Consider the following 18369-nt stretch of genomic DNA (forward strand, 5'->3'; position numbering starts at 1 on the left):
TTCCCCATCTATTTCCCATGAAGTGATGGGACAAGATGCCATGATCTTAGTTTTCTGAATGTTGAGTTTTAAGCCAACTTTTTCACGCTTCTCTTTCATTTTCATCAAGAGGCTTTTTAGTTCTTCTTCGCTTTCTGCCATAAAGGTGGTGTCATCTGCATATCTGAGGTGATTGATATTTCTCCCGGCAATCTTGATTCCAGCTTGTGCTTCATCCAGTCCAGCATTTCTCATGATGTGCTCTGCATATAAGTTAAATAATCAGGGTGACAATATACAGCCTTGACATACTCCTTTCTTGATTTGGAACCAGTCTGTTGTTCCATGTCCAGTTCTAACTGTTGCTTCTTGACCTGCAAACAGATTTCTCAGTAGGCAGGTCAGGTGATCTGGTATTTCCATCTCTTTAAGACCTATTTTTAACCAGATTCAAATATTTTCTTCTTTAGTCAGTTGATTTGAAGTAATTTTCCCATGAGAATGGAGTGTAGTACAGCAGTAGGAGGGAAGGTGAGAGTTAAAACTACTTATGCAACTTATTTCTTATCCTTTACACCTGCATGGACCTCATCCTGAATATATTGCTTTCACTTGCTGACAGAGGACTTCAGGCCATGTCTAATATCAGTGTTGGTTTCAAATCCTTCACTGCTTACTGTGTAACTTCTTTTCTTCATCTTATTGGTAAAGAAATAATCCAAACTGCCTAAACTTCATGCTTCTGATCTCCTCCTACCATTATCACCTTGGGTCACCCGACTCCAGCTACTCTCTACCTCCATCAAGCCAGTCCTGTTCATGACCTCTGCTCTTCTTCTTATTTCCACCTAGAATATTTTTGCTCTGGAAATGCACGAGCTACTTCAACACCTACTTCAGGCCATGGATCAAACAATACTTTGTTGGTGACAACATTCCCTGACAACCCTTTTTAAAAGTTAAACCCTAGGACTTCCCTGGTGGTCCAGGGATTAAGACTCTGAGTTTCCAATGCAGGGGACTCAAATTTGATTCCTGGTCAGGGAACTAAGATTACATATGCTGTGCAGCTAAAAATAATTTTAATAAATATAATTTTTTTAATGAATCAATGAAATCAATTTTTAATGAAAAAATTAAATTAAAAAAAGTTCCCACCCTGGTAATCTTAATTTATCCTGATTTTTCTCCTTACGCAGATCACCTTCTAATATACGGTGTGTTTCAGTGTATTTGCTTATCCTCTGTTTTCCTCTATCAGACTACCAGTTACAGGAAGGAATTTTCATCTGCTTAGTTTATTGCTATGTCTCCAGTGCCTGGAAAACTGTGAACATATGGGATATTCAATAAATATTTTAATGAAAGAACAAGTGAATGAATCTTAGCCCTCAAAGTCCTAACAAATTTTAAATTTTGTTTGAGAGTATTCCAACAAATTGAAAACAAACAGTATTGTAATAAATGAATATGTCTGATTTCATTCATTCATAAGTATTTATTATAAGAAACTCCTCCCTGCACCATTTGTTTTCTCCTCTTTTTCCCCCTACAGTCTTCCAATCTACATATATTATAAAAATTTTGTGTGAGGAGAAATCAGTTCAGTTTGTGCTATTTCCCCAACATCTGCTGGTTTTGAGAATAATAATGCCACTGGTTGTTTCTGATACAAACACAGTGTAAGGCTTTGTTTCTTAGTCAACCGAGCAAGCAAACAATGAGAATTACTCCCAGCTTGAAGAGGCACACTGAATCCAGAATCTCAATGAATGTCCCCATCATGCTAAAATCAACATTATCTAAAATTATCAGTTCCCCTTTGGCCCTTCTCTCTCAGAATCCACACACACACACACATGCATACAATTTTAATGTAAACTAACAAAGTTATTTTTATGTGGGAATTCTTTCATGTCAGAGTTTTGTTTTTAAACTGGTCCCCAGAGTATGCCGGGATGTGACAGCAGTTAGGCTTTATAACAGAGTGAGGGATAATGACAGGATAGAAGAAGAACTGGCTTCCCTCAGCCAGGTAAATCCTTTAGACAGGCCTCATGCTGCTGCTGTTGCTAAGTCACGTCAGTCGTGTCCGACTCTGTGCAACCCCACAGACAACAGCCCACCAGGCTCCTCTGTCCCTGGGATTCCCCAGGCAAGAATACTGGAGTGGGTTGCCATTTCCTTCTCCAATGCATGAAAGTGAAAAGTGAAAGTGAAGTCACTCAGTCGTGTCCGACTCTTAGCGATCCCATGGATGGTAGCCTACCAGGCTCCTCCATCCATGGGATTTCCCAGGCAAGAGTACTGGAGTGGGTTGCCATTTCCTTCTCCAAGACAGGCCTCATAAAGGACTCATTAAGGATATAGAGGCAAAAGGAAAGTATATCATCAGAGAAAAAAGGAGGGCTGCTTCGCTGGGAGCCTCATGGGCCATGTTAAAGACTTAGAATTTCGCTCTGAATGAGATGGAAAGCCATCTGAGGGTCTTTGAAAAGTTCATCTGTGATATTCTGCTGGGAACAGACTGAAGGGGAACCAAAGCTGGAGAAGGGAGATCAGTTAGGAGGCTATGACAATAATGCAGAACAGACAGAACAGTGATCTGAATTGAGACCGCAGCAAGGGACCAACTGTACAGGAGCGGAGAGAGTTTTTGAAAGCAGGGCCAACAAGATTTGTTGCCAGATCAGATGTGGGTTGGGACAGAGAGGAGTCAAGAGTGACTCTGAGGTTTTTGTCCTGAGCAACTAGAGGAATGGAATAATCACTAACTGAGAAAAAGTCAAGAAGAAAAACAAGCTTGAAGTTAGTAGCATGAGGTGAAGGGGAAAATTAGGAGTTCAGTGATGGATGTGTTAATGGTCAATGAATGGATCATATGAATCTGGCATTCAAGGGCAAGCTCTAGGCTGCAGGTGGAAATTTCCAAGTCTTCAGCATATAGATGATTCTGAAAATCATGGACTGGATGAGATCAATTGAATGTGCACATAGAAAAGATTTCCAAGCTGCTCTGGAAGGCAATATGGCAACTCCTCAAAGATTAAACATTAGAGTTGCCCTGCATGCATGCTCAGTTGCTCAGTCGTGTCCAACTCTTTGCGACACTAATGGGCTGTAGCCCACCAAGCTTCTCTGTCCATGGGGATTCTCCAGGCAAGAATGCTGGAGTGGGTTGCTATGCCCTCCTCCAGGGGATCTTCCTGACCTAGGGATGGAACCCGCATCTTCTGCATTGCAGGCAGATTCTTTACCCACTGAGCCACCTGGAAAGCTAGAGTTGCCCTATAATCTAGCAAATCCACTATTAGGTATATACCCAAGAGAAATGAAAACATGCATATAAAATACTGGACAACATGTAAAGACACTGATCCTCCTGCAGTTGAAAAATTCAAGTATAACTTTATTATCAGTCCTCCATATCCATGGTTCCACATCCTCAGATTCAACCAAACATGAATTAGGCATTACTGTAGTACCCGTTTATTGAAAAAAACAAGTTCACATATAACTGGACATGTGCAGTTCAAACCTGTGATATTCAAAGGTCAACTGTGTATCAATGATCACAGCGGAGTATTTGTAAGAGTCAAAAAGTGGACACAACTCAACTATCAACTGATAATGGGTAAAGTGTGGTATATCCACACAACAGAATGTAATTTGGAAATCAAAAGGAATGAAGTATGTGCTACAGTGTGCATGAACCTTGAAAACATTATGCTGGTGAAAGAAGCCAGTCCCAAAGGACCACATATTGTATGAGTCCATTTATATGAAAGTATAAATTTTCATACATCCAGAGTAAGCAAATTTGTAGAGGCAGTGGTTGCCTAGGGCTGGGAATGGGGGGATGAAAAGCTAAGTAGATGGTAAAAACTAAGGGACAAGGGGTTTCTTTTGAGGGCAATGATAGTGTTCTAAAATTGATTATGGTAAGCATAGAACAATTTTGTAAATATACTGAAAGCCATTGAATTGTACACTTCAAGCGGTTGAATTGTATGCTATGTGAATTATAGCTCAGTAATACTATCCAAAAAATAAAGAAGGAAAGAAAAGAAAAGAAACAGAGGAGAGTTTCAAGGTTTGAATCCTGAAGCCATAAGAATTTTGGGGATTAACGAGCCTTTTTAGAGAGGCTTCCCTGGGGGCTCAGATGGTAAAGAACCCACCTGCCAATGCAGGAGACATAATAGATGTGGGTTTGATCCCTGGGTTGGGACGCTCCCCTGGAGGAGGGCTTGGCAACCCACTCCAGTATTCTTGCCTGGAGAATCCCATGGACAGAGGAGCTGGTGGGCTACAGCCAATGGGGTCACAAAGAGCCAGACACAACTGAGCAAGTGAGTATGTACACACAACATTCATTAGACATCCAGGAGGAAGTTTAGAGTAGGGAGTTAGAGGTATGACTTTGGAGATGAGGAGAAAGGTCTGAGCTTGAAAAATAATTCTGAAAGCCCTTAGTATATAGATAGTATTTTAAACCATAGTATTAGGTGAGATCACCTAGAAAGTGAATGTAGAAAATATACAGCTCTGAGGCTGAGTCCAGGGCATGCCAACATTAGAGGCTGGGGATATATAGAGGAACCACAGCACAAGGCACTGAGCAAAGGATCCTGAAAAGGAGGAGCCAAAAAAGTAAGAAGAGCCGAGAGTACAGTGTCCTAAAAGTCAAGTGAAGAAAATACCTAAGGGAAGAGTGATCATCTGTCAAATCCTGACAAGAGCTCAAGTGAGACGAAAAGTAAGAGCAAACACTGGTGTTAGCTATGTGAAACTCAATGGAAATTTGACCAGAACTGTTTTGTAGGAGTCACAAGAATGAATCCCTGATTAGAAAATAGGAGATGAGCAAACTGCAGATAACAAGTAGATAGAACCATTGAGAAGATTTGCTTGTCACAGAAGCAGGAAAAATGGCCCTGTAAATAAAGTGAAATAGAGCCCAGAATTTTTTTTTCCTCCCTATATTGGAAGAAGTAGTAGCATTTTATAAGTTTCTTGAAAATGAGCAGGCAACAGAGAAAACATGATTTTACAGAAGAGAGAAGCCAACTGCTGATGTGTGGTCCTTAAACATGTGACAGGGGGTGGCAACTGGTGAGCCAGTGGAAGGGACTGGCCTCAGCTAAAAGACTGTGGCAAGTTTACCTGTCGTGAGGAAAGAGAATATATGGACACAGAGTATGCAGCTGGGTGGATGTGATGCACATTACAATTGTTCTGGGGTCTTTTATTATCCCAGTAAAACAGGAAACAAGGTCTCAGCAGAGAGTAAGGGTGGGGCAGGAAACATGGAGGAGAGAAAATAAAGAAGAAAACAGTCTTTGGGCAATGGCAAGTGGAGAACTAGAGACATGCAGTATCACTGTCAGTTATTAAGTGACCATTGTGGTTAATACTGAGTTACGAATAAGGCCAGTCATCAAGGTGGTGTTTTTCTCCAGACCTGTTCAACCATATGATGGTAGGTCCTAATAAAGGAGAATTGGCTTCAACCAGCATTGAGATTAATAAAAGAGGGAAATGTTCACAATTTTGTAAAAAAGAGAGACAGGAGATTTTATAGAGTCTGATTATAGTACCTCTATAGGAACAAAACAGATTGAAAGGAAATGTTTACATTAGGTATGATTTTACAGGCAATTTTAACTTTTTCTGTATTCTTTTCTTTTGCAAAAATCAAAACTCACTCAATCTACTTTAAACAAGCTAATATTCGGGACCATCCCATGTAAGCAGGCAGGAAGCAGGGCCTGATCTCACAAGAAATTTAAACCTTAAAGCAATAAAATAAGACAATAATTGTTTCTGATCCTGCTCTCACAGAGCACATGACTTCATTCTCAATGAGCACAAGCATCTTATGGTTCCTTCTGCGACTCTGAATCATTCCCTTGAGTTCCTCTGCTTGCGGAACAATGCACAGGACTCCAGTGTGGGTACTTTTGTCTCACCCCATAGTTTCAGAGACCACCATCACCTGACTGAGTCTTTGTCTTCTTCAGATACACAGGAGGCAAACTGATTGGCTCAGCTTGAATCAAGGCTCCTTGTTTGGTTCAGTCAGCTAGAACCAGGAATGAGAAGTCAGCTGGTCAAAATATAAGGACAACCCAACCCCTTTCTTCCCAATGTCAGAAACAGAGGTAACTCCAATGAATCAGGCCAAGCAAGACTCCAAATATATCTCTAAGAAGACACATAGGACTTAACCAATATCTTTAAAATAAATACTTCTAAAGAGACCAAAAGTAGATAATGAAACATTAAAAATTTCAGGACTCAGATGGTAAAGAATCTGCCTGCAATGCCAGGGGACCCAGGTTCAATCCTTGAGTCAGGAAGATCCCCTGGAGAAGGAAATGGCAACCCACTCCAGTATCCTTGCCTGGAGAATCCCATGGACAGAGGAGCCTGGTGGGCTACAGTCCATGGGGTCACAAAGAGTCAGACACGAGTGAAAGACTTTCACTTTCAAACACTTGCAAAGAAGAGATCAAAGGAGAGCATGAAATATTAAAAAATCTAGTCTCCTCTTTTTGTTAAATATTTCTTCTCTGTTTCAGGTAGGTTTTTCATCATTGTAATGTGTAAAAAGCTTCTATGAGTGCCTATTAGTATAGGGCACCATGTCCTTCACTGCACAGAATGAGTCTGACAGGCATAAAATCATATTTAACAGTAAAATTTAACTTTTGAAGAAAACATTGAGAACCTGCAATGTATTCCTTAACTATAAAATGGAATTGTTGATAACAGAATATTCTGAAGATTCCCTGCCTTCATCTTTGTTTTCCTGCAGTTATTAAATTTAAATCAGAGGTGAAAACAAAATAAAGCTGAAAGTTGGTGGCATTCTAGCCTAAGGTTATTTTTAATTACACAAATTGTACATGATACATGCTTTTGTACATAAAATTCAAGTAAATACAGAAGAAAACAGAGACAAAGAAAAGGCTCCTTTGTTTCCCCTCTCTCACCCCTGAGTATCCCCTTTGCAGAGGAAAACACTGGTAACAGTTTAGGCTGTACACTTTCCAACTGTTTTTCTAGGTTAGTTTTATTACTATCTTGTTGAGGCTTTGCTTTTTCATTTTTAAACTTGCCTTTCTTTCTTTAGGCTGATGACTTCCTGTCAGTATTCCTGGTAAGTTATATACCCCAGTGGCCTTGCATCCAGGTTCTATAAAGACATTTTTAATAATATCCCAGTGATCTAATCTCTTAAGGCTCTCATATTTCACCTGTTTTTTTAAAAGCAGACATTTTACAGACTGGTGAAGCAATAGTTTAGAAACATACATCTCTGAAGCTATAATAGTTTTATAATTTGTTCTGCCTCACAAACAACCACAGTCAGCCTTCCAAGAGGACAATCCTTTAAACCAAATCTCTAACATTAAAGCCGCTTATGGCTATTTCAGATAATGGGAGCTGTCCAGTGTGTGATGTGTTCGGTCCACTTCATTTAAGGAGGATCTGTTGCACTAATAATGGACTTGAAAATGAGCTCTGCACTAGAAATCTAGCAGTGAATAATGGAAAAAAGAGCTTACAAAATTTATTGGAAATTTTTTTCTGAAGGTTAGAGAACATATTAAGCACAACAGCAAATGTGCATTTTTAACAGTACATCATATTTTTAGGAGACTCTGATGTAAAAGCTTATTATCCATCCCTTTCAAAAAAACAAAAAACAGGTTAAAGAGACTTCAATCAAAACCCACCTTGTAGATTTGTCTAAATTTCTGGAATAATAAATTAGATGTAATAAAAGAAAAAAACTCTCAATTTTGCCCCCCAAAAATAGAAAATATACCCTTTGTGAACTTTGTTATGAGTCATATTTGTATAGAAACACACAATGTCATTTGAAGGCTATGTCATCTTGAATAGGAATGAGAATTTGTCTCTCAGTTTCCTTATGTTTAAACTGGAAATAATATTGTCTATTTTATAAGTATGATACAATGTATGCATAGCAGAGGCTTTGCCATGGGCCTGGTGCACCGTTGATTCCAATTCCAACTGCTGGTAGATAATTCCCATGCTGATGGCAAAACTCTACCCCAAGTATCTGTCTTATCTTTCAACTTTTCTGTCTCAGGACTTGTTCTGAAGAAGTAAAATTTTTCATCCTTCTGAGAACATTCCAGAAACATGGGGGCAATTAACAACCAGAGGGGCAACCCTCAACCACTGAGGAATGGGAGTCAGTGGACAAATGCCTTCTATTTTTGTTTCTTTTCTGTTTCTGAAGAGACGTTCTACACAGTTCTTTGGAGGGTCCCCAGTGGAAATGAGTACCAGTTGCCCACAGCAAAACTGTCTCAATAATGGGCCCTTAATTGGCTTCCTGGAATCATCTCTCTAATAGATTGCTGCTGCTACTGCTAAGTCGCTTCAGTCGTGTCCGACTCTGTGCGACCCCATAGACGGCAGTCCACTAGGCTGCCCTGTCCCGAGGATTCTCCAGGCAAGAACACTGGAGTGGGTTGCCATTGCCTTCTCCAATGCATGAAAGTGAAAAGTGAAAGTGAAGTCGCTCAGTCGTGTCCGACTCTTAGCAACCCCATGGACTGCAGCCTACCAGGCTCCTCCGCCCATGGGATTTTCCAGGCAAGAGTACTGGAGTGGGGTGCCATTGCCTTCTCCGTCTAATAGATTACCTTCTTCCAAATGCTTATCTCAGACTCCACTTTGAGGAAAAAACAAACTAAAGGGCTTTTAACAGTGCAAGTACAAAATATGTGGTTGGTACATGATGGTTCCCTTCCCTGCCTCTCTTCATAAATGCCATTTCCTCTACTGATGAATCAGATTTCTAGTCCTTATCAAAGACTGACTCTTGCAAATTAATGTGCTAGATACAACTATCCAATATGGTAACCACTAGTGACACATGGCCACGGAGGACTTGAAATGTGGCTAATCCAAATTAAGAGGTGCTGACAGTGTAAGCCATATAACAGATTCTGAAAACTGAGAATAAAAAAAGAATATAAACTACCTTACTAATAATCACATATTGGTTAGTTGAAATTACAGTATTTTACATTTATTGTTGTTGTTCAGTCACTAAGCTGTGTCTGACTCTGCAACCCCATGGACTGCAGCACACCAGGCTCCTCTGCTCTCCACCATCTCCTGGAGTTTGCTCAAATTCATGTCCATTGAATCTGTGATGCTACCTAACCATCTCCTCCACTACCACCCCCTTCTTTTGCCCTCCTTCTTTCCCAGCATCAGGGTCTTTTCCAATGAGTTGGCTCTTGGCATCAGATGGCCAAAGGACTGGAACTTCAGCTTCAACATCAATTCTTCCAACAAATATTCAGGGTTGACTTCCTTTAGAATTGACTGGTTTGATCTCCTTGCAACCCAAGGGACTCTCAAGAGTCTTCAAAAGTATTATACATACATTGAGTTAAATATTTCAAATGTATCACTAACATAAACTTCACTTGTTTCTTTTTACTTTATATAACATGGCTACTAAAATTTTTAAATTACATTAGAAATTCATCCTGGCTGAATCAGAAAAATGTATAAAGGCATGAAACCTATCAAAGCAATAAGTACTCCCACTGCTTCCTTAGTTTCCTTTTGGTCACAGTTCTTATCATTAAGAAACTTTCAGGCTGAGTGAATGAAATCTTTCACTTATTTCCCAGTGTCTGGAACACAGTAAGTTCTCCATGTTTCCTTCTGCACAAATAAATTAGAGATTTTATTACAGTAAGAAATAAACAGTGAATTTTATAAAATAGGTTGGTGTCAGATTATACAGGATGTCAGTGCAATTTATCTCAAAGGCAATATAACATTCTTGAAGGTTTTGGTACTATTCATTAGAAAGATTCATGTGGAATCAGTATGTAAGATGCAAAAGTGGAAGTGAGACTACAGCCTAGCTGGCAGGCTATTGCAAAATGCTGAGTTTGCCAATAGAAAGTAGTAGCCATGGTAATGGAAGAAAATCAGATCATAAGATAAAATTAAGAAAATGCTAGAAACTGATTGGTTTTAGGTAGAGAAAGAAGAGAGGAAGGGAAGTTTTTATGTCTTCATCGCAGTATGAAATTCATTAGAAATCCATGTTCTATAATTACTGCTGCTGCCAAGTCGCTTCAGTTGTGTCCGACTCTGTGCGACCCCATAGACGGCAGCCCACTAGGCTCCTCTGTCCCTGGGATCCTCCAGGCAAGAACACTGGAGTGGGTTGCCATTTCCTTCTCCAATGCATGAAAGTGAAAAGTGAAAGTGAAGTCACCCAGTCGTGCCCGACTCTTAGCGACCCCATGGACTGCAGCCTACCAGGCTCCTCCGCCCATGGGATTTTCCAGGCAAGAGTACTGGAGTGGGGTGCCATTGCTAATGTTATTCAAAAAAAAAAAAAAAAAAATTGCCCTAAGAACTTTCCCTCACTATTCAAAGGTATTTTCTAACTCAGGAAAACAAAAATGACTGCAGAACAGCAGAAAAGGATGTCATATTCTTTATTCCTAACTTCAAAAGCAATATTCCAAGAAAACAAAGACACTATAAAAGCACTTTCAGAAAGAGACTACGTCCTTCCTCTCCACTCAAGCTTCCGGGCCCAGAAGATAAGAGCCTTCTGATTAGGATGAACAGAAGTTACAAGGGAGAAGCAAAGGAGCATGCTTTGGACATGCAAATGCACATGCAAGGAGGACTGGAACATGACCTACTTTCCCAGATGTGTAGCTGGGGGAGACAGAAGGATGGAGAAAAGTATGGTGTTCTAGATCTACCACTTCAGTTTGGTATTGAAGTTTCAGGGAAGAAGTGATGGTGTGGGTCTCTCTACACCATAATGATATCAAGCCAACAGTTACATGGCTGGGTGCGACATAAGGGGACAATGAGGCTCTGATCCTACCTTAAACTCACCACTAAGCAGTGGACAAATAAACTTTCCCCACTTCCCCAAGCAGGGCTCAGATGTCAGTTGAAGGAGAGAGCTGAGGGTCAATGGGGCTTATATTTGTAACCCAAATACCAGTGTGAATCATGAAACTGAGGTTTTTATAAACGCAGAGATTTCAGAAGAGTGACAAATATTATGACTACCAGAGAGCAGATACTCTCTCTCCCTGACTTCCCATCTCAACCCCCATCCTGTCGTTATCACACACAGCCCTGGAAAGGAGGGCCACCCTAAAGAGAAGGAAAGAAGGTAAAATCCAGAACTGACACAATTTAAGCTTGTCTGAAAAAGTATGACAAAGACTGAATTCACCTGGAAATGACTAGATACAGTGTTATAGCATCAGGAAAAATAAGGCATATAATAGAAACTAAATGGGAAAATAAAATGTTACCTGTTTTGAAAATATTATTTCAGGGTTCACAAAAATTATACTTACAGCAGGTATAAAGGAATTTACTACATTCTTAAAGAGGATTAATAATTCTCTTTGGGAAACTATATTTTATTTAAAAAACATAATAAACTACTGACTGAAATGCTTCAATGCTAAATTGACATTTAAGTGAATTGCTATTTTCCTCCTGCCTGGACTTGCTCTGAGGCATGGTCTGACTGTAATTTAGTCTGACTCATTTGAGAAGACCCTGATATTGGGAAAGATTGAGGACACGAGGAGAAGGAGACAACAGAGGATGAGATGGTTAGACGGCATCACCGATTCAATGGACATGAGTTTGGGTAAACTCTGGGAGTTGGTGATGGACAGGGAGGCCTGGCGTGCTGCGTGCGGTTCATGGGGTTGCAAAGAGTTGGACAAGACTGAGCGACTGAACTGAATTGAACTTGATCAGTAAGGTGATAAGGATTACGAATCAATATTCTTTAGTACAGGGTATTCCAAAGATTTCCAGTCCATTCTTGGATTAGTTAAAGTCTAAAGGGCTCCCACAAAATGCAATGAAGGTATGAAGGTGACTTGATAGTTAAGATAAACTCTAGAGCAGTGGTTCTTTATGGAGAAGATGGAGGAGAGACAGCAGGTGGTTGGTTGAATCGGGATACGGTGTACAGGGAGTGGGACAGCCGGCAATGTCTAGAGATAGTTCTGGTTGTCGTAACTGAAGGTTGTGGGTGCCATGAGCATCTAGAGGGTAGAGGCCAGAGATGCTGCTAAACATCCTACAATGCAGAGAGTCCCCACAGCAACCAGTGGTCAAAAAAAAAAAAAAAGGCCACGGCTGAGAGACCTGCTCTAGAGGTGAGGCCTACCCACGCTGAGGATCCTGGCAGCCTCTTGAAGCTGACTGATCACTTTGAAGTGCTAACAGAAAAAAAAAAAAAAAAAAAAAGGTGTTCATGGGATCATTTATTCTGGGAGGAGCTTGGAGAAAACCTCCAGAATTGTGACAAAAAAATTCCTTTTCTTTTAAAAAAGGGTTCCTCATGATGATAATAATAATAAAATTCAGGTAAACTTAGTTCTAGCTATAGTTTAGAGCAAAAAAGATACACATAACCATCTACTCATCTGTCTATTTTGGATTCTATATTCTGAGTATTTAAATACAAAGATCAGGAGACAGGCAGAAAAGAGAGAAAGGAAGAAGTACGTAAGTGAAAGTGAAAGTTGCTCAGTCGTGTCTGACTCTTAGTGACCCCATGGACTATACAGTCCCTAGAATTCTCCAGGCCAGAATACTGGAGTGGGTAGCCTTTTTCCTTCTCCAGGGGATCTTCCCAACCCAGGGATCAAACGAAGGTCTCCCACATTGCGGGCAGATTCTTTACCAGCTGAGCCACAAGGGAAGCTTGAAGTCTGTAAGAGAAACTCAATATTATCATTTCTATTGTACCAGGAAACAAATTACTAGGTCATTTAGTAAAATGAGCTTTGAAAAATATAAAGTTCAAATTTTAAATGGTCATTCAATTGTTTTAAGAAATATTTTACCTTCTAAATAAAAAGTACAGACTGTCTTTAAATATTTTCCTCCTTTAATTATAGAATCAATTAATCAATAAATGGTCATCTCCCTCTTAATTTCAGCAATCTGTTCTTGAATAGTTCTGTGAAAAATACTTCACTTCTATGAACCTAAATACCACAATTTTAAATGTAAAAATTATAATGTATATGTCAACCACAAACCCACGGCCAATTTTCTAAAATTCAGTAAAACAATCTTAAATAATTAACAAACTCTCACATTAGGACATATAATGCTTGAAACATTACTTCCCAATAAACAACAAATTGAATCAGCTAATAATTTAGCAACATACTAAACATACTAAACATCACTTCTCCTAAGACTCAGGAGATTTTCAAAATATGATGTCTGATGTTGTGGCTTAAATAACTCAGAAACACTCCTAAACTTTGTTTCATTGGAAATATTTTGTTGATTTTTCATTTCACTGACAACCAACAGTATTTTTCATATACTTATTGGAGGGCTACAATCCAAAGGGTTGCAAAAAGTCAGACACGACTGAAGCAACTTAGCTGGAACATAGGGTACTTGTATACCTTCCTTTGTTAATTTCTGTTCAAGTACTTTAGCTGTTTCTTTTATTTAAATGTATGTATTTCCAAAGAGTGGAACACAACTGAAACTTGTTTTTTTAATGTATTTATACTATTTGAGATATGAGTTGCTAATATATTCTAGGTGTAAGTCCATTGTCAAACATATGCACTGTGAATATTTTTCTCCAGTTTATAGTCTGCTTTTCATTTTTAAATGTTTTTCAAAGAGAAGAAGCTTTTAATTTTAATGAATCCAATTGTTAAGCTTTTACTTTCATGCTTAGTGTTATCTGTAAGAGATTTCTACCTACCTATAGGTCACAAAGATATCCTCATGCTTCTTTCTTCTAGAAGTTTCATATAAATATGCACTGCTACTGCTGCTGCTGCTGCTAAGTCTCTTCAGTCGTGTCCGACTCCGTGCAACCCCATAGACGGCAGCCCACCAGGTTCCTCTGTCCCTGGGATTCCCCAGGCAAGAATACTGGAGTGGGTTGCCATTTCCTTCTCCAATGCATGAAAGTGAAAAGTCAAAGTGAAGTCACTCAGTCGTGTTCAACTCTTAGTGACCTCATGGACTGCAGCCTACCAGGCTCCTCCATCCATGGGATTTTCCAGGCAAGTGTACTGGAGTGGGGTGCCATTGTCTTCTCCAAAATATGCACCACTGCTGCTGCTGCTGCTGCTAAGTTGCTTCAGTCATGTCCGACTCTGTGCAACCCCATAGACGGCAGCCCACTAGGCTTCCCTGTCCCTGGGATTCTCCAGGCAAGAACACTGGAGTGGGTTGCCATTTCCTTCTCCAATGCATGAAAGTGAAAAGTGAAAGTGAAGTCGCTCAGTCGTGTCTGACTCCTATTGACCCCATGGACTGCAGCCTACTAGGCTCCTCTGTCCATGGAATTTTCCAGGCAAGAGCACTGGAGTGGTGTGCCATTGCCTTCTCTGAAATACGCATTAGAATGTCTAAAAATAAAGGTTGATGACACCTAATGTAGGTAAGGATATGGAACAACCATATCTTTCAAAATTTGCTGCTAAGAATGCAAAATGGTACAAGCATTTTGGGAAACTGCTTGGTAGATTCTTAAGATGTTAAACATATACCTACTCTATGACCCAGCAACTCTAGGTACTTACTCGAGAAGTGAAAATATGTCCATCAGAAGTTTATACAAAAATCCTTAGTGGCCATATTCATAATAAAACTAGAAGCCACACAATTGTTCAACAAGAGGTAGCAGACAAACTTTAGTATATTCATACAATGATAAATGAACTACAGCTGCAAACAATAATACAGATGCATCTAACAAAACGATGCGCAAAGGAAGCCAGACACAAAAGAGTTTATACTTTATGGTTCCATTATGTGAATTTCAAAACAGGGAAAATTAATCGATCCTGATATTGATATAAATTAGAATACTGATTGCCTTGGGATAGGGAGAAAGATAGGAGATTGAACAGGAAGGGTATAAGGAAATTTCCCAAGGTGATGGAAATATTCTATATTTTGACAATGGAGTGGATTACATGGGTGTATTGATTTGTTACTGAATTATATACTTGAAATGTGTGCATTTTACATGTAAATTATACCTCAAAAATAAACATATTACATTTTAGAACCACAAGTATAAATTTTTCCTACAGCTAAGATATGTACACTTTATGACTTATTAAAAGTCACAGGTATTCTACTAGAAAAATGTTTAACTAGGAGAAATCCTTTGGGGAGTGCCTGAATCTCTTATATGTCTCGAAGATCTGTCTTCGTCTGTACCCTTTTAGATGTAAGTAGAGAGTCAAGGCTATGGTTTTTCCAGTGGTCATGTATGGATGTGAGAGTTGGACTGTGAAGAAAGTTGAGCGCTGAAGAATTGATGCTTTTGAAGTGTGGTGTTGGAGAAGACTCTTGAGAGCCCCTTGGACTGCAAGGAGATCCAACCAGTCCATTCTGAAGGAGATCAGTCCTGGGTGTTCTTTGGAAGGAATGATGCTAAAGCTGAAACTCCAGTACTTGGCCACCTCATGCGAAGAGCTGACACATTGGAAAAGACTCTGATGCTGGGAGGGATTGGGGGCAGGAGGAAAAGGGGACAACAGAGGATGAGATGGCTGGATGGCATCACTGACTCGATGGACGTGAGTCTGAGTGAACTCCGGGAGTTGGTGATGGACAGGGAGGCCTGGTGTGCTGCGATTCATGGGGTCGCAAAGAGTCGGACACGACTGAGTGACTGAACTGAACTGAGAGTCAGATTATGTGCTGAAGGTTGTTTCTCTCTAGATTACAGCATTTAATCTCAGTGGGAATTCCCAACAGTGGGGCTATGTTCTCCACTATGTTTGACCTGTACTACTGGGCAAGTGACAAGAGTGAATTCAATCTCTACTTAAAGTTGTAAATATCGAATATGGAATAACAGGATTTTCTTTATAAAAATAAAGTAAATGTAACCCACTCCATCTTTTCAAGGACCAGAGCAAGTATACACTTGATCAGAGACCAAGATCTGCTAAGACTCCAGCTCAGTCTTAATAGTACAGAAGAGACTACATCACTGAGGTAAAGCATTAACAAAACCTCTTGTACTTTATGAACAAACTTGGCCCTGGCTAACTTTACAGCACTGTTTCCCTAGAAACCTGAAAAAAGCAGAACCGAAGTGGTGTTACTAGACAGTATTTCTTATGATAAAACATGACAAATTGCATTTGGCAGGAGAGAAACTATATATAAACTGTAAAAACCTGATGGGAAACCAAAGTTTGGGGCTCCCTGTATGTGATGACTCTTATAACTAGGCAATCCCCTTGCAGGAACTCCAGAATTTATGCCTCAAATGTTGTTATAACAGATACTGGTTCCTATTTGAGATATGACGCTTTCATATCAGGACCGCAAGCATGTGTCTCATTGCCTTGCACCTGAACTGTCAACTTGGAAGCCAGAGATCAGTCCCCTGACAGATGTGAGGACTGCTGCAAGAGTCTTACTGAAGAGGGAGGCCCAACAATGTATTTCTATTTTTGTTTTCCTCTCAGATACATACATAAGTAGTTCCTCTTTAGTTTATGTGTACTGGAGACTTCCCTCGTGGTCCAGTGGCTAAGACTCCATGCTTCCAAAGCAGGGAGCCCAGGTTTGATCCCTGGTGAGGGAACTGGATCCCACATGCAACTACGAGTTCTAAGGCCACAACTAAAAGAATCTGCATGCTGCAACTGAACAAAAAAGATCTCACATGCCACAAGGAAGATCAAAGATCCTGCAGGCCACAACTAACACTCAGCACAGTCAACTAAACAAATAAACGTGGTGCTTCAGTCACTCTTTGCAACCCCATGGGCTGTAGCCCAGCAGGCTCCTCTGTCCATGGGGATTCTTTAGGCAAGAGTACTAGAGTGGGTTGCCATGTCCTCCTCCAGGGGATCTTCCTGACCCAGGGCTCAAACCAAGGTCTCCCACATTACAAGTGGATTCTTTACTGTCCAAGCCACCAGGGAAGCCCAAATACATAAAAACATTTTTGAAAAAATAAAGCTTATGTGTAACAAAGATGAAAATATAACCTCTCCCTTACATCTGGTTAACTGTGCCTAGTTATTAAATATCATAAACCAAAAGAAAACAAAGGGTCAAATATCATTAAGAGAAGTTGGTGACCAAATAGTAGACAGAAACAGAGAATGGAATGAAAATCCCCAAACCATTCTAAAGCAGAAAGAAAAAAATAAGGATATTTAGACTTAAAAGTACTTGATACAAACTTTAATAAACTAAGACTAGCTCCTGAACAGTTTCCTATGACCATTTGAATTACTCTACCTATTAAGTCTATCAGAAATCAGTATACTACCATCAGTCACTAACTTTTCTTGAGCTTGCTATATAAACTTTTTTCCTATATAAACTTTTAATGAACCCAACATAAAAGGTAAGTCAGTGAACTTAAAAGTATGATCTACCATAGGGAGATTAAGACTCATTCTGAGTACACATGAATTTGTCATTTGAACTTTAATTATGAAAACAGCACCTTCTCTTACTGAGTTCTAGGTAGAAAGCCTTCACCCTCATTTGGTAGCTAACATTACCATTTGCACATACTGAATGACTCTGTAAAAAATTTTTTTAAAAGTTCAATATATCAATGACTAGATGATATAGCTGCAGGGCTTTTGTTTTGCTTTGTTTTTAAAGACAAAAACACTATGGCTTTCCAGATGATTAAACTGAAATGTTCAATAATCTGCAATTCTAATTTATTTTCTAGGCATACATGCAAATTTTACCAATAGCCTATAGCAACATACCTAAGCTGCCACAAGTTGATCAACACATTCTAGCCTGGGTGTTTAAAAGGATCTCGGATAGAGATGGAGGAAAAACAAGCAAACTAACTCACCCAATTCCTTAACCCTATAATCTTCAACAGGGAGTTTATGTCTGAGTAGACAAACAATAAACAATATGACCAAATTGCCTACATTGGTGTCACTCCTTTATGGAAACAGAAAAAAGCCTCTCTCAAATCACGCCTGAGAGTAGACCCCATGTGGGCCCACTGCAGAAATGACAGGATTGACTACCTCTATCCAATTAAAGTGCCTAAAAGACTAACAGATTCCACTAGTTATAGTGAATTTGAAACCTAATAAGCACCTGCTCTGTGGTAGCAGTGTGCTAGATAGATGACTCAGTGATTATTTGTTTGCACCTTTACTGTCAATTCCTCAAGGATATGCATGAGCTGTCTCTTAATCTCTTTACTCTAAGTTTTGCCTGGTATATAATAAAACTTAATAAATGAGTAAACAGACAAATGGTTGAATGAGTAACAGAATGGTGGCCAATTAGTCTCAACAAACACTGAAGATA

At 39.6% G+C, this 18369-nt stretch overlaps 1 non-coding gene across 1 annotated transcript; it reads left to right on the top strand.

Moving 5' to 3' along the window:
- The first annotated feature begins 16578 nt into the window (after positions 1–16578).
- TRNAW-CCA (transfer RNA tryptophan (anticodon CCA)) lies at positions 16579–16651 on the top strand. Its single transcript has one exon. It is a non-coding gene; the product is annotated as a tRNA-Trp (tRNA).
- Positions 16652–18369: the final 1718 nt, after the last annotated feature.

Source organism: Bos javanicus, chromosome 1 (genome assembly GCF_032452875.1).
Source record: "Bos javanicus breed banteng chromosome 1, ARS-OSU_banteng_1.0, whole genome shotgun sequence".
Lineage (NCBI taxonomy): Eukaryota > Metazoa > Chordata > Mammalia > Artiodactyla > Bovidae > Bos > Bos javanicus.